This window comes from Thamnophis sirtalis, unplaced genomic scaffold (assembly GCF_051295495.1).
Source record: "Thamnophis sirtalis isolate CommonGarterSnake01/CBP01778 unplaced genomic scaffold, rThaSir2_p1.2 scaffold_2, whole genome shotgun sequence".
In the NCBI taxonomy this organism is placed as follows: domain Eukaryota; kingdom Metazoa; phylum Chordata; class Lepidosauria; order Squamata; family Natricidae; genus Thamnophis; species Thamnophis sirtalis.
This window is the reverse complement of record NW_028261382.1, coordinates 81204082-81219235: the sequence shown is the minus strand read 5'-3', so window position 1 is coordinate 81219235 and position 15154 is coordinate 81204082. Positions and strand designations below refer to the sequence as shown.

Below are 15154 nucleotides of genomic sequence, written 5' to 3'. Positions count from 1 at the left end.
TCCATGTTGTCGGTTTCATCCCACCAAGTTTCTGTAATGGCAATAATATTGTATCTGCCCTCTTTTACTTTCTAATTCGCCCTATTTATTCCTCATACTCTGTGCATTGGTGTATAGATATTTGAGTCCAGACATTTGAGATCTTAAGGCTTTCTCGCATACAGGAAAAGAAATAAAAGCATTATGTCTAATGTATTTTTTTAAGCAAATGATTAAAGGATCTGCAGTATTGCTGGTTGGATTATCATTCTATGCAATGGATACTCATCACCCAATGTTAATATTATTCTAACATTTGATGTAATATAGTCTTAGTCTGTCCTTGGCCTAGATTATATTTATATTTTTATTCCAGCCTCACAGGAAGAGACAGCTGAGGTATGCTTAGCTTAAATGCCTCCAGAGGTTTTGGGTGCTCCAACACTGGAGGTGTTTAAGAAGAGATTGGACAAGTGTTTGTCTGAAATGGTGTAGTGTTTCCTGCTTGAGCAGGGGTTGGACTAGAAGACCTCCAGGGTCTCTTCCAACTCTGCTATTCTGTTATGAGATGAGATGACTAAAGAGTATATGAGAAGATCCAGTCATTGTAAGCAGTAATCTCTTTGGCCATCTGAAGTTTCACATGCTTAAATCTGAAAGAGGATGACCAGTAATTCTCTCACGGAGCTTTCAAAATCAAGATTTCCTCCTCATCCATCCCAAATCATGATGTTTGAGATGTGCATAGCCAGGAACTCCACAGAGTGATTGAAAGACCTTTCCTAACTCTGAGCAAGAAGTGACATGCCAGCACCATTCATTATCCTAGTAAACAGGCATTCAAAACCCGCACCAGAAGAAATTCTAAAACAAGAATTCCCCTAAAGCGAGAGGGGGAAGGCTTTTTCATAGAGGGACAAAAGTTTCAAGACTGGAAGATAAGTGTCAGGAACATGCTTGGTTTAAACAATAATGAAGGGAGAAAATATGTGAAAAGAACCGAAGATATAAATCCATTTGCTCCAAGCAATAGTATTTCTCAGGGAGAAATAGATAAGAGATGACCTTTCCAGAATGTGTCTTATTTAAAATAGAAAATGAGCTCCTTCAGTAACATAGGGGGAAAAGAAAACACAGGAAGGAATTTCAGAGGTTTGTGCAATGCAAACAAACAAAAATAGGGCACAGCAGAAGACCTGCTAGACTAGAGTATAAACAGGGACATTCACAAAAGTCAGGGGAGAGGGGTCAAAGAAGCAAGGATGCACCACACACACAATGGAGCCCAATACCTTGACTTTTTGATATTTCCCCCATAGTTATTGTTGTGGGGGAAATGCCAAATTTACATAAAGAACCAGAGATATATGTCACAAAGTATACTTATAGACATGTTCAACCACAGGGACACAGCTACAAATTACAGAGTTGGAAGGGACCTTGTACGTCATGTAGCCCAATCCCCCGCCCAAACAGATCCTACACCATTTAACAGATGGCAGTCCAGTATCTTCTTGAAAGCTTCCAGTGATGAAGCTCCCACAACTTCCGCAGATATTGGTTGATTGTTCTCACTGTCAGAAAATTTATCCTTGTATCCAGGTTGAATCTATCCCTGTTCAGTTTCATTTCCTTGTTTAGTTTCCATCCATAATTTCTTGTCTGGCCTCCAGGGGCTTTGGAATAAAGCCTGACCCCGATCTCTTTGTGGCAGCCCTTCAAATACAGGAACCCTGCTATCATGTCTTGCCTAGTGCTTCTCTCACTAGACTAGCCAGGCCCAGTTCCTGCAACAGTTCATATGTTTTAACCTCCAGTCCCCTAATCATTGGTTGGTCTCATTTTCCAGAGTCTCAACCAGTGGTGGCATTCAATTTTTTTAAACATAGATTCTGTGGCTTGGCTTGGTGGGCGTGGCTTGGTGGGGGTCATGACACTGAGTTGGCGTGGCCAACTCGATTTCACTCACGGCAAGTGGGGCAACATTCTTTAGGTTTATTTCAATCTTATTGTTTTGGGGTATAGATAAAACATAAAAAGATTTTAAAACAAACCAATAAGCAAATGTTTCTTCTTTTGGGGGCTTTACAAATTCTTATAAAAAAATCCCTAGGTTTATTAATACCTTACTTTAGAAAAATATATCATTGATCACCTCCCAGGTTCTCAACGAATCCATGGGTTTATTCTTACTCACTATTTAAAACTTCAGTTCAATTATTCTCAAAATTTGGAAGCTGCCCTAAATGGATCGAATAAAGAATTTTCTACAAAACACAGACTTATATTGTACATTAATTTATTTTTGGAAATCAGATAACCAAACAAATACAGATTTTAAAAATAATGAAATGAAGAAAAGAACACAGGTTCGTTAAGAAAACAAGTGAAGGAAAAATATTCAAACTATACTTATTTATTTATCTAATTTGTACAGGGGCCCTTGTTCAACAAGCGACAATCTTGGCTCTGCTCCGTAAGCGCTGGCAGTTGGTGACCTTTGACCCTGGATGGATGAAGTCACACTGCCAATAGAATTCCCACAGAGGTGAAGGCCTCCATTGGGATCTAGCCAAGGTCACCTGCTCCACCTTTTCTGCCTACACTTTGGGCAGCCAAATATCTCTAGGAACCTGCCAACAAATCTCTCCAGCTTCCTCTTTCTCATCTTTAAAATAAGGAAGAATTAGGACCTCTGGTCACGTTTCCTGTCTGTTTACCTGGGAGACAACACACACACACACACACACCGGTTTCGTGGATCGTTCCAGCCTGCCAGATTTCACCGGGAACATCTGGGAAAGCCTGCTGGACTTCGGTGAGCTGTAAGGAAGAGAAAGAAATTCCTCAGACTGTTGCCAAGGTTCTTGGAGAGTCATTCTCCTTCCCTTGGCCCCTCACCTCAATCTTACTAGCAAGACCTCCTTCCCAGAATTTCCTCAAGTGGAACGAGAGGAAAAATACTGCAACCGCCTACGCCTTCTCTGGCCCCACGTGGGAGGTTTTTGAGTGTGGGGTCCCAAGAGCTGTGGGGGACTCAAAGGCTGCAATTCCTGTTCATCTAGGTTTGCTACTTACATCGATCCTGGGATGATGGTTCACGCAGTAGAGGAGCTGGTTCAGCGCCGGCAGGAACAGGTTCCCCCGAGGGTCCAGGTGCTGTGGAATTGAGAAGGAAAAGACATGTTCCCTCCTTTCTCAGAATCCAGAATCTCTCTGCCAATGGATTTCTGGGCCCTTACCTTCAGAAGGAAAACAACCTGCTCTGTGGTGGGAGACTGCCGAAGGAGGCTCCTGAGAGTGAGGCCAAAGGCCTCCTCCAGCAACTTCTTCTCCACCTAAAAGGAAACGTAAGAGATGGTCTTATTGCTTTGGGAGAACATTTCCCATGCAACCCCAGAAAGGAAACCTCAGAAATGGTACCTCAGGAATATCGTCCTCTCCCTCCGGGGTAGCTGCCCAGTAAAACAGACAAATGTCTGTCAGCATGGATTGGATCAGTTCGTCCCTCGGCGGTGTTATTGTGCTGTGGGATTAACAGAAGGAAGAGACCTCAGCGCCCATGTCAGTAAACAACCTCCCTTTCCTTTTTCCCATCACCTTGTTCAACTGATTGACTACCCCAAACAGACTTTCCCTACTTCCTCGAAAAGAAACCAAATACTGACCTGAGATTGTACATCTCTAGCAAGGCAGCTAATCTGGTGGTGAAGCTGTGGTCCTGCAAAACAGTCTGCCAGGAAAGAAAAGTGGAGAGACTCAGAAAATTCAACCTCACCCAGGTTCCACCCTGAGATTGGGCCAAAAACCAGGGGGATTGAAACCCCGAGGCAAAGCCCAGCCAAAGGAAGCTCGACTTCCAAGGGGTACCTACTCTGTGCGGTGTCTACCTCCTCCTCTAAGAGACCTGTTGCCATAGGTATTGGCTCATCTCCTGGTCTCTTGCTCTTCAGGCCAGCTCTGATTGTGCTGCCTGGGGAAGGTCCTGTCTCTCGAAAAAGACCTTCTCTTCTACTTGGCTGTCCTTTGTGGGGAAATCTGGGAAAGGAGACACAGACGGTGGAATCAGAGCAAACTTTAGGTCTCTTCCAGGTGAACAAAAGACCCTAAAATCAGCCCATTCTAGCATCCTTCTCTCGGGGACCCAATTCAAAGGCCTTTGTGGCTGCTGGCTATGTCTGTTTTAGGGGAAAGACCAATTGGCTTCTCCCTCCCCAGTTCCCAGGATATAGATTGGAAGGTTCCCAGAAGACTCCCATGCAAGTAGAACCACTTCTGCAAAGTGAATGTGGATTGAGAAGCTTGGTGAGGAGGCGTTCTGCCCAGCCCCTCGGGGCATCCTAGAATATAGGAAGAGGCAGAAGTGGCTCTTCTGGATGCCTACATGCCCCATTGTCAAGGAGCTCCTTCCCTTTCCCTCTCCATCCCCTTCCAACCCAAAGTGTGAACTCACCATGCTGCTCCACTTTGAGGAGTTGAATCTGGATGGTAACTTTGCTCTTCGTCCAGCCAGGAAGATTGCCAGAGTCCTCCAAAGTGGCATCGGAAGGACTTTTTGACCTGGCTTTCCTCTTTGTTGCCCTCAGGCAGCATCGGAAGAGTTGTCTGCATCCCTCCCGAAATCTCCGGAACCTAAGAAAAGGAATAGAATGGACTCAGATCTCTTTTCCAGGCTCTCCCTGCTCTGTCTCTGGGACAGAGGGGCATTTGGCAAAGATAGAAGCTCCCTCCGTGTCAATCTCTGCCAAGGAGCCCAGTCTGGAGGGCGTCCCTTCCCTACCTGACCCCTCTCCCTTTCCCCATCCCAGGGCAAAGGCTCTCAGGCCAACCTTCCGCCTCCCAAACAAGAAAGAGGAGAAGCTCTTTAGAGGAGCCCTTCGGAGGACCTACTTACGTCTTGGCAAACATCTTGGCTCTGCTCCGTGAGCCCTGGCAGTTGGTGACCTTTGACCCTGGATGGATGAAGTCACACTGCCAATAGAATTCCCACAGAGGTGAAGGCCTCCATTGGGATCTAGCCAAGGTCACCTGCTCCACCTTTTCTGCCTACACTTTGGGCAGCCAAATATCTCTAGGAACCTGCCAACAAATCTCTTCAGCTTCCTCTTTCTCATCTTTTGGTACAGAAGCAGAAGCCTCCGGCCTTTTTCTGTAGAAACTCCACAAAGGCCCCTGACTAAGCAAGGCTCCGCAAGGCAGCTTTAAGTTATCTTTTAGTCAAAATCAGTTGTGTTGCGAGCTCTCTATATGTGTGTCTTGTTGTGTATGTGTTTGTGTGCGTACGTGTGTATCAACAATGCTGGGTCTAAAGTCAGCTCCCTCTGTTCTTTCTGCCTAGGTGCAGATACCTTTTTCTGTCTGCCAAACTGTTGTTTAAAAAAGTTTGATTGATTTTCCATTGTTTACATTTTGTTAGTGGTTAATAAACATCGTGTTGTCTGGGTTGTTTTATTTTCTTAGCAGTACGAATTACATTCTTTTTCCCACCCCTTTTTTCCAACCACTGTTAGAATGAGTTCCATGTTGGGTAATATTTTCTATCAATTATCTGTTTAATCTTCGAATATAAGTCTCGCTATTTCTGGACAATCCAGGATCTTCCTAATTATCTCTGCCTTGTGGTATTTCTTAGGTGTGGAGCATTTTTCCCTAGAAAGTCTTACCCAGAGGTTGAGGACCTGTGATTTAGAGAGCTTTTTCATGTTTAATAAAGTCTCCACAGATTTGGGGTACATGTAGTATTCAACATACGACCACAATGCAGACCAAGATTTCTGTTTCTGAGTGAAGCATTTGTTAAGTGACTTTTCCCCCATTTTACGACCTTTCTTGTTGTAGTTGTTAAGTGAATCATTGCATTTCTTAAATTAATAACATGATTGTTAAGGGAGTCTGGATTTCCTATTGACTGCTTCCCCATTTAGTATTATTTTTGCTCTCTGACTAGAATATATTGTTCTGATCATCCCGGTAAATTTATCTCCAAAGTTCATGACTGCTAGTTGATTTATAAGAAACTCCCAATTCAAAAAAAAAAAAAAAAACTTCTGGTGGGCGGAGCCTGACAGGGGGTTGTTATTCTCAACAGCTCTGGAATCTTGATATGGTTAAAGAGCTTAAAAATCGCCAGATACAGTTTAGATGGGACGCGCCATCCGGCATTGCATTTAGCTGCCTTGGAAAAAGACTCGCCTCAACACAGTATGGAAGGTCCAAGATTTCTACAGCAACATATTGAAGGCTGGACAACCCCCTCCCTCTAGATTCAGAGAAAGAGAACAAGAAGGATATGATGGAAAGCAAACCATTCAAATATTAACAAGGGGGGATCAACGTGTTCTCTCAGAGGTACAAGAAATTTATTTAAACAAATTAGAGACCAAAGTTCAATGCATATAAAAAGATTATATAATGTAATAATAGAAATCGACTCTGAAACAGAGCTAGTTAAAGACTGTATGATTAAATGGGCTCAAAATGTTGAAGAACCAATAATGTTGGATACATGGGAGAAGATATGGGTGAGAAATGTAAAATTTACACAGGCCCAAAACCTGAGAGAAAATTTTTATAACATGTTTTACAAATGGCATCTAGATCCAAAAAAACGGCTTCTATGTATTTGAATTTACAATCTAAATGCTGGAGTTGTGATTGTATGGACGCTACATATTTTCATATATGGTGGACTTGCAAAAAGGTTAAGGCATTCTGGATAAAAATATGGTGGATTATGCAAAATGTTCTCAAAAAAAGGATAAAGATCACCATCCAGCTATTTTTGTTAGGTATAATTACTGACTGTACAGCAGTAGAGATTAACTTGATTTTGCACTTGATAACTGCAGCTTAATTGTTGGTGGCCCAATACTGGAAGAAGGAAGATTTGCCTACTATCCAAGAATGGACATTGAAGGTCACAAACGTAGCAGAGATGGCTAAAATATCTGCATATTTTAAGGACTATTCAAACGAGAGATATAAACGAGATTGGAAAAATGGATTGACTATATTCAAAATAAATATGGGTCTAGGAAATTTCAGATAGCTTATGATTAAGATCAGAAATGATACAAATAGTATATAGTTAGCCTAGCAAGGAGGAGCTAAGCTCAATTCAAAGACATTATTAATTTTCTATTTTCTCTTTAAGTATATTTTAAACTGCATTTGTTAAAGATTTATACCTTGTATTGGGTCTGGGAAGTCGGCCGGGGGAAAGGTTGGGGGGTTGGAGGGAGGGTGGGAGGGAGCAGAGCTGGCAGTTGGTGACCTTTGCCCCTGGATGGATGAAGTCACACTGCCAATAGAATTCCCACAGAGGTGAAGGCCTCCATTGGGATCTAGCCAAGGTCACCTGCTCCACCTTTTCTGCCTACACTCTGGGCAGCCAAATATCTCTAGGAACCTGCCAACAAATCTCTCCAGCTTCCTCTTTCTCATCTTTTGGTACAGAAGCCAAAGCCTCCGGCCTTTTTCTGTAGAAGCTCCATTGAGCTCCCTGACTAAGCAAGGCTCCGCAAGGCAGCTTTAAGTCAACTTCCAGTCAAAATCAGTTGTGTTGCGAGCAAGCTTTCCCTCTTTGTTTGTGTGTTCCCATGTTTGTGTGTGCATGTTTATAACAATCAAATAAATAATCAAAGAATTTCTTTTCAAATTATATAGGTACTGTTTGGTACAGGAAAAATAGTTTTCCTTTTTCCAATAGCAACCCTTCCCAACATTGATAGATGAGATTTTTTCATTTTTCCAAATCTAATTTTATTTTGTTAAATAGTTTTATATCATTATTTTCTTTTATCATTGCACATCTTGCTGTTATATATATTCCCAGATTTTTAACTTTCTTGACTATTTGAAAGTCCATTTTTTCTTCCACTATTTCTTTTTGTTTCTGTGTGAGGTTTTTGACCATAACTTTAGTTTTTTTTCTCTCTTTATCCTCAGTCCTGCTGCTTCTCAAAACTCCTCTATATTTTTTAATAGTTTAGGAAATGTCTCAACAGACAAACAGACTGACAGATAGATACATATAGATTAAATTAACTTGGAAACAAAATAAATCAAATGTATGAATGAATAAACTTTGCAAAGTGCTTATGAAAGTTAATCTTCATATGACATTTTAAAATCCATAGAATAAGTAGTGATGTTTTAAGATCTAGATATCATAGCTTTAGTTGTAATTTATATAATGGATACTCACAAGCCCCAAAAAGTTTAGTTTTAATGAGTCAGATGGATCCCTCTCCTCTTGCATTTCAATAATGACCAAGTAATGACCAACCTTTAATGAACTCCAGTCAAGAGTTGCACCCAATGGTTTTCATAAATGTTTCATCACTCACTTAAAAGAAGCATTGAGGGGGAATCAAATTGGTCCTGATTTCCAAACCAATAATCCATTGAGAATGTTTCCATATGCATTATAGAAAAAAATCTGATATCTTAACTAGTATAATATTTAAATACATTAGAGCAGTGTTTCTCAACCTTGGCAACTTGAAGATGTCCGGACTTCAACTCCCAGAATTCCCCAGCCAGCATTTGCTGGCTGGGGAATTCTGGGAGTTGAAGTCCGGACATCTTCAAGTTGCCAAGGTTGAGAAACACTGCATTAGGGTATCAATAAAGCCACACTATGCATCTGTGGGTATTTTATATCTTCTGTTGTAATTACTCCAAGTTACTTTAGGCTGAATTGTGTCCTGTTCAATCTAGTATCACATTTTTCATGGCATTGAATCTTTTTCATTACAATTTACTGTGGTAGACTCTCGTGCTTCCCAAAGTCTTGTCTTTCTGCCCTCTCCCCCTCTCTCCCTCGCTCTTCCTCCCTCCCTCCCTCTCTCAATTTTTAGCTCTCAAATTTCCATCAAGGCCAAAGTTGGTGAAAACCTTCAGTTTCCTGACATTTGACATGGAATACACATGAATATTGTACAGTCAGACCAACAAAAAAGTAGAAAAAACGTTCAAAATGTTTCCCAAAGCCCAGCTTTCTTCTGATGAAATACTTCTCTTTTGCCCCTAAATGTGTTAAGTGAAGCCCTTGACCACCAAAAGACCATCCACCACTGCAAATCTGTGTTTTCATATTTATGTATTTGTGAAGCGAAGCAGACTCATTAGCACCCGAAAAAGCTGGGGTTGTAGGTAAGTCTGCCTTCCATTTAGTTATAAAAATATTATTCAGTGCTAAGTAATTCCTTTTTTTATGAGGAAGAAGCAGATAGGGTTTAATTTATTTTCTCCTGATGAAGTAGTGCTATTTAATTTGATAAGATATTCTGGAGTAGAAGTAAAGTTTGTTTCATTAGCTTTTCATTAGGATCCAAAATCATTCCTAGCAGCAGGTTTCATTTGATATTTGTGAGACAATGTCTCTTGCTGGATTAAAAAACGTGAAAAATAGATATATGCATCTTTCAAAAAGATATGGAACCTGGTGACAGATGAATGAGAAAAAATGTGATATTCACTTTTATGTGTATATAAAGATGGGAGATTGGTTGGGTGGTGGATACCGATTTTTCAACACTGATGAGCTGAGTATTTTGACACCAGTTCTTTTTATATGTTCATAGAAAAAGCATTAATCAAGGAAGTACATTTCCCATTGCTCAACTGCACCAAATATTACTTACATAAACCAAGGCTTAGTCTGGTAGTATTTACTAGTTCTACCTTGTTTTTATGACTTGAAGACTTGACTAAAGACAGGAGTGAGCTATTTCAACTTTGTAGGTTAAATGTCTTTCACCTAGGAGCTCACGTTTAGGACAAAGATCCAACATACCTACAAATACAGAAGAGTAACAACTCAGGCATCAGGGTCTATTCATCATACTAGATAACAGATGTTTCTTTCATTTCCAATTTAGTTGTAAATGGCAATCATGTGATCCAATGGTGGGTTTCAAATTTTTTTAGAACCTCTTCTGTAGGTGTGGCCTGCTTTGTGGGAGTGGCTTGCTGGCCATGTGACAGGGTGGTAGTGGCTTGCCAGCCGTGTGACCAAGTGCGAGTGGCTTGGCACTCATGGGACTGGGTGGGCATGGCCAACTTGTAAAATGTGGTGAAACTCACTTAACAACGCTCTTGCTTAGCAACCAAAATGTTGGCTCAGAAACTCTGGCTTTTGAAACCCACAAGTCTTAAAACTGTCAAGTTACAAGACCCTTGCACCCCTAACCCTTTAGAAAAAAAGCCCAGGGGTGTTCAAACTTGACGGCTTTAAGACTTGTGGACTTCAACTGCCAGAATTCCTCCTCCCGCTCTTCATCTTGATGATGTGCGGACAGGCAGGGGGAGAGAGCTGGAACCGGTTCTAAATGGCACTGTAGATTTGTGGAACCTCTTCTACAGAAGAGGTTAGAACTGGCAGGAACCCACCCCTAATGTGATTGTAGGACACTGCAACAGTTGTAAGTATGAGCTGGTCACCCAACACTTGGATTTTGGTCATCTGACCAGAGAGATGCCATAGTCTGTAGCACACAGTTGGAGATCTTCATGAACCAGGATTCACAGTCAAAAACCTCTGTTTTTATTGAATAAAATTAAAATCCCTTTCACAATCTTGCTGCCATTCTACATGGGATCCTTATAGGGCAGCGATGGAGAACCATTTTGGCACTGAGTGCCAAAAAGGTTATGTGGAAACATTGCGCACATGCACATACACTCATTGGGGTTGCATAACAGAAAAAACAAACTTCCAGGTTCTGGCACACATGGGCGACATGCATGTGCATGCCAGTTTTTGACACTGCCCCACGCGTGAAGGACAGCTGATTGTGTGCCCCAGAAACTCGGAAGACAAACAGGCAAGGCTGCACGTGCCAGGTGACATGGCTTTGTGTGCCACTTTGGGCACATGTGTCATAGGTTCGCCATCATAGTTATAGGGTGATGCAACATAATTCTTTTGACCAAATCACCCCACTGAAGCAGCTTGCTGATGGGAAACGTCATACCTCTTTGAATTGGTTCTGTACACATATGTGACATTTGCACACATAAGTAAGAGTAACAGAAGCTGAATTATTCAGTTCAGTTATTCTTTGCATCCCTACAAACCAGATCATGCAAAAGAAAAGATTAAGTGCTAACTCAAAATAAAGTTAACTCCGCTAACTCTGTCTCACTTTGGTTAAGTAATGGTGGATGTTACAAGTCCGGTCACCAAAATCATGATTTAGCTCTAATATTTTATGAAAATTGCATGAAGGGGTAAGGATGCTTCTGGGTAGGGATAACTAAGGAAAGATAAGGGAGCTGTCACATGTCTTTTTGCAACAGGTTCTGCTCTGAATTATTTCTGTTAAGCACATATGACTACTATCTGTAGAAACAGCAGGTAGGATGAGTTTCTCTTGTCCAAAGGTTTGTAGGTCCACCAAGAATCTTTAGATGCAAAGTCACCACTGAGATCTGTGAATGTTGTATGATAGCAAAAAGTATTCTATTAGCAAATCAAAAGACTGGGACTAATATCCTATAATGGCTCACTCAGGAATGGATAGGACTAACTGCTGAGCAAGAACACCTTATATGACACCATGGTATGCTAATAAGCTACTTTGCACTTAGCTAACTTTAAGCCAAAGTGAACGCTTTGCTACTTGCTCTATCCTTGAACAATTGTTCTCCCAGATGTGTTTCTTTCTTTCTGTTTTAATAATGCCTTCCGGATAGCCTGATTACTAACATGCTCCAATCTGCTGAATGTATTAAATCATATTTTATTTTTAGAAAAGCATCAATACCCTCCATAATATCAAATTATTTATCTCTTTCAACCTCAAGGAGTTGCTCCCTATTTCTAAATGGATTAACTCTGACAGTGGCTCTATTCCCAGTGTGGCTGTTTTAGGACTACATAATAAGCATATTACACATTTTTAAAGCAATAAATAAGATTTATACCTAACCCACAGGGATTTTCCATTAAAAGTTTATAAATCACGTTGAGCATTATCATTTTTAATTCTCAGCTTTGCAGTGTTAGATATTGGAAAATACATTTTACCCCACACAAAATTCATGATAAGCCATGTATGCAAAGAATATTAATAAGAACTTTGATGTAAAGAATGGCTTTTATAGAGTGTATGCATGCGTAGGAGTGGGAGTTGCTTTATTACTGCAAGGTATTAAAAACTATTTGCTATGTTTAATAGCAATTCATCTACTCCATACCCTTGGCATGCTGCCTGCATTTCCAGTAGCACACACCATCAAAATGACCTTGGTGTAGGCAGGTATGCATTCCCCTTGGGGAAAGGTCCAGGTTCCTTCCAAGGCCAGAAAGAAAACAAGTACACAATTAATCATAACTAAGGCAATGCACATCTTCAAAGGGGCATTTGGCCTCAGTGAAAGCTTCGATGAAACCTTCTCTCAAAGCTCATTTGCAAAACAATATCATTCCAGCAACAGGCAATCGAAGGAATGTATATGTGGTTTGATATGACTGCTAACTTTGATATGTACAAAGACAACATCTCGGAACCTCAAATTTTAATACCCTCTTTTGGTTTGGTTTGGTCTGGTACGTTATCCGGCCTTAGCCTGAATGAAGGTTTGGGGGTGCTACATTTAATGCTCAAGAAGCAAACCTTTAGGAATTGCAAAAGAGCCTTTTCTGTTTGTGTTTTTTTTTTGGGGGGGGGGGTTAAATATGAAGAGGGGTAAGAAATTGATAATTACACTGAAACTGAAATTTATAAGGTACCCAGAGAGTCACTCTTAATTCGAGATAGACTTGGGTGGATAGAGTTGGATGGAGCTGAGCATTTACTAGCCAGATACCCTTCCTGATGCCATGCAGAGTTCGTAGCAGATTTTTTTTTCCTTAGCACTCTAAGAGAGGAACATCTATTGCTACCTAGGATTGAATTCTCAACATTCCAAGGGGGAGGTGAGCTTCTTCACCACGAGGCCACCATTCCATTCTTGAGTGGCGTATAAAATTAATAAAGAAAAAATAATAATATCTAAAGATTCTTTATGGCAAATGCATTTCTACATGTATTTTCTCTTGAATCTGCATTTCTAAGTATATTTTCTAACTAATTACAGGTATTTTAATTATTTGTTTGTTTTGAGCCCATAATTTTGTCTTGATCAACTTGTTAGTCACGAAGGACAATTGATTTTGGAACTGGCAAAAAAAAGAAATCCTCACGCAGTTCTACTTATTCCACAAGACAGCATTTGATGTATCTTTTCAGAAACCTGTTCTTTCCTCCATTCATTTCACCTGCAGGAATATTGTACAGAAGATGACAGCGATAGATCAAGCACCAGGATGCTTTTAACACTACAGCATGTGGTGTCGTTTCTTTGCCCAGTGAGAGCTACTGGCAATCCTAGTTAATTAACATCTTCTATGATTTTACTTTTACAGAGGAGTGTTGTTTCACAGGAAACTCTCGCTCCTGCTATGGGGGAAACACAAGGTCAGAATCCTATAGAGCAGAAATCTGCAACCTGGTTGTGAATCCAAGATCAAGTCTTTCCACAAGCAGGCATTTCTGGAGATGATTAGTGCTGTAACAGTCTATTTCGGAAGTGGGATGCTTAGTTAGCAATCCTGCTGCTTCAACTTTTCCCAGATCAGTTCTGAGGATCAGTAGATCAGTACAAATCTCATCTGTACTGGTTAATCAGTTTCCATCTTTGTTTTACTTTTAAAGGGCTTGACTTCAAAAGAAGAAGCAGCATTGGCTTGTTCTTCACCATTTCCCTTAACTTATTGAGGTTTCCTATATAGCTCAATCAGAAGTATGAGCAAGTATTCTTAACCCATATTCCAAATAAACATAAAGCATGGAACATCATCAGACTTGGAAGGGACTTTGGAGGTCTTTTAATCCAATCTCCTGTTCAAGCAGGAGACCCTATACTGTTTCAGACAAATGGCTGTCCAGTCTCTTTTTAAAAATCTCCATTGATGAAGCACCCACAACTTCTAGAGGCAAGCTGTTCCACAGTTTGATTGCTCTTACAAAATTTCTCCTAGGTTGCTTCCTTCCTTACTTAGTTTCCATCCATTGCTTCTTGTCTTGTCTCTTGATGCTTTGGAAAATAAGTTGACCCCCTCTTCTTTGTGGCAGCCCCTCAAATATTGGAACACTGTTATCCTCTCACCCCAGTCCTTCCTTTTTACTAGAGTAGCCAATTCCTGCAACCCTGCTTCATAACGTCTAGCCTCCAACCCCCTAATCATCTTTGTTGCTCTTCTCAAATTGTTGCTCCATTTTAAATTGCAGAGATTCTATTACTGCAGTTTAATAGCAAAACTTCTACAGTTTTCTTTTGGGGGGTGGGGGGGTGGACAAAGATGCCTATGAGAAAAAAAAGATTGCATTCCTCCATCCCCAAAACCTGATTTTCCATTTATTTGATGAACCAGAAGAGAATAAAAAGATGAACAAAAAGAAAAAAGAGGAATGGTGTATACAGGTAGTCCTCAACATATGACAATTGAGCCCAACATTTTCATTGCTAAGCAAGGCAATTGTTAAGTGAGTGTTGCCCCATTTTATGACCTCTCTTGCCAGAGCTGATAAGTGAATCACTGTAGCTGTTAAATCAGTAACATGGTTGTTAAGTGAATCTGGCTTCCCCATTGACTTTGCTTGTTAGAAGGTTGCAAAAACTGATCACATGACCCTGGGACATTGCAGCCATCATAAATATATGCCAGTTGCCAAGTGTCCAAATTCTGATCATGTGACCATGGGGATACTGCAGTGGTGGGTTTCAAAAGTTTTTAGAACCTCTTCTGTAGGTGTGGCCTGTTTTGTGGGAGTGGCTTGCTGGCCATGTGACCAGGTGGGAGTGGCTTGCTGGCCATGTGACCAGGTGGGAGTGGCTTGCCGGCCATGTGACTGGGTTGGCGTGGGCAACGTGTAAAATGTGGTGAAACTCACGTAACAACGCTCTTGCTTAGCAACCAAAATGTTGGCTCAGGTACTCTAGCATTGAAGTGTGCAAGTCTTAAAGCTGTCAAGTTACAAGACCCTTGCATCCCTAACCCTTTAGAAAAAAAGCCGAGGGGTGTTCAAACTTGACAGCTTTAATACTTGTGGACTTCAACTCTCAGAATTCCTCCTCTCGCTCTTCATCTTGATGATGTGCGGACAGGCGGGGGGAGGAGGCTGGA

At 41.0% G+C, this 15154-nt stretch overlaps 1 long non-coding RNA gene across 1 annotated transcript in view; it reads left to right on the top strand.

Annotated features, from left to right (window-relative positions):
- The first annotated feature begins 6202 nt into the window (after positions 1-6202).
- The window catches only part of LOC148048955 (uncharacterized), a 225059-nt gene continuing 216107 nt past the window's right edge, over positions 6203-15154 (top strand). Inside the window, exon 1 of the long non-coding RNA XR_015695366.1 lies at positions 6203-6327. This is a non-coding gene — a long non-coding RNA (uncharacterized LOC148048955). The remainder of the gene's footprint in view (positions 6328-15154) is intronic.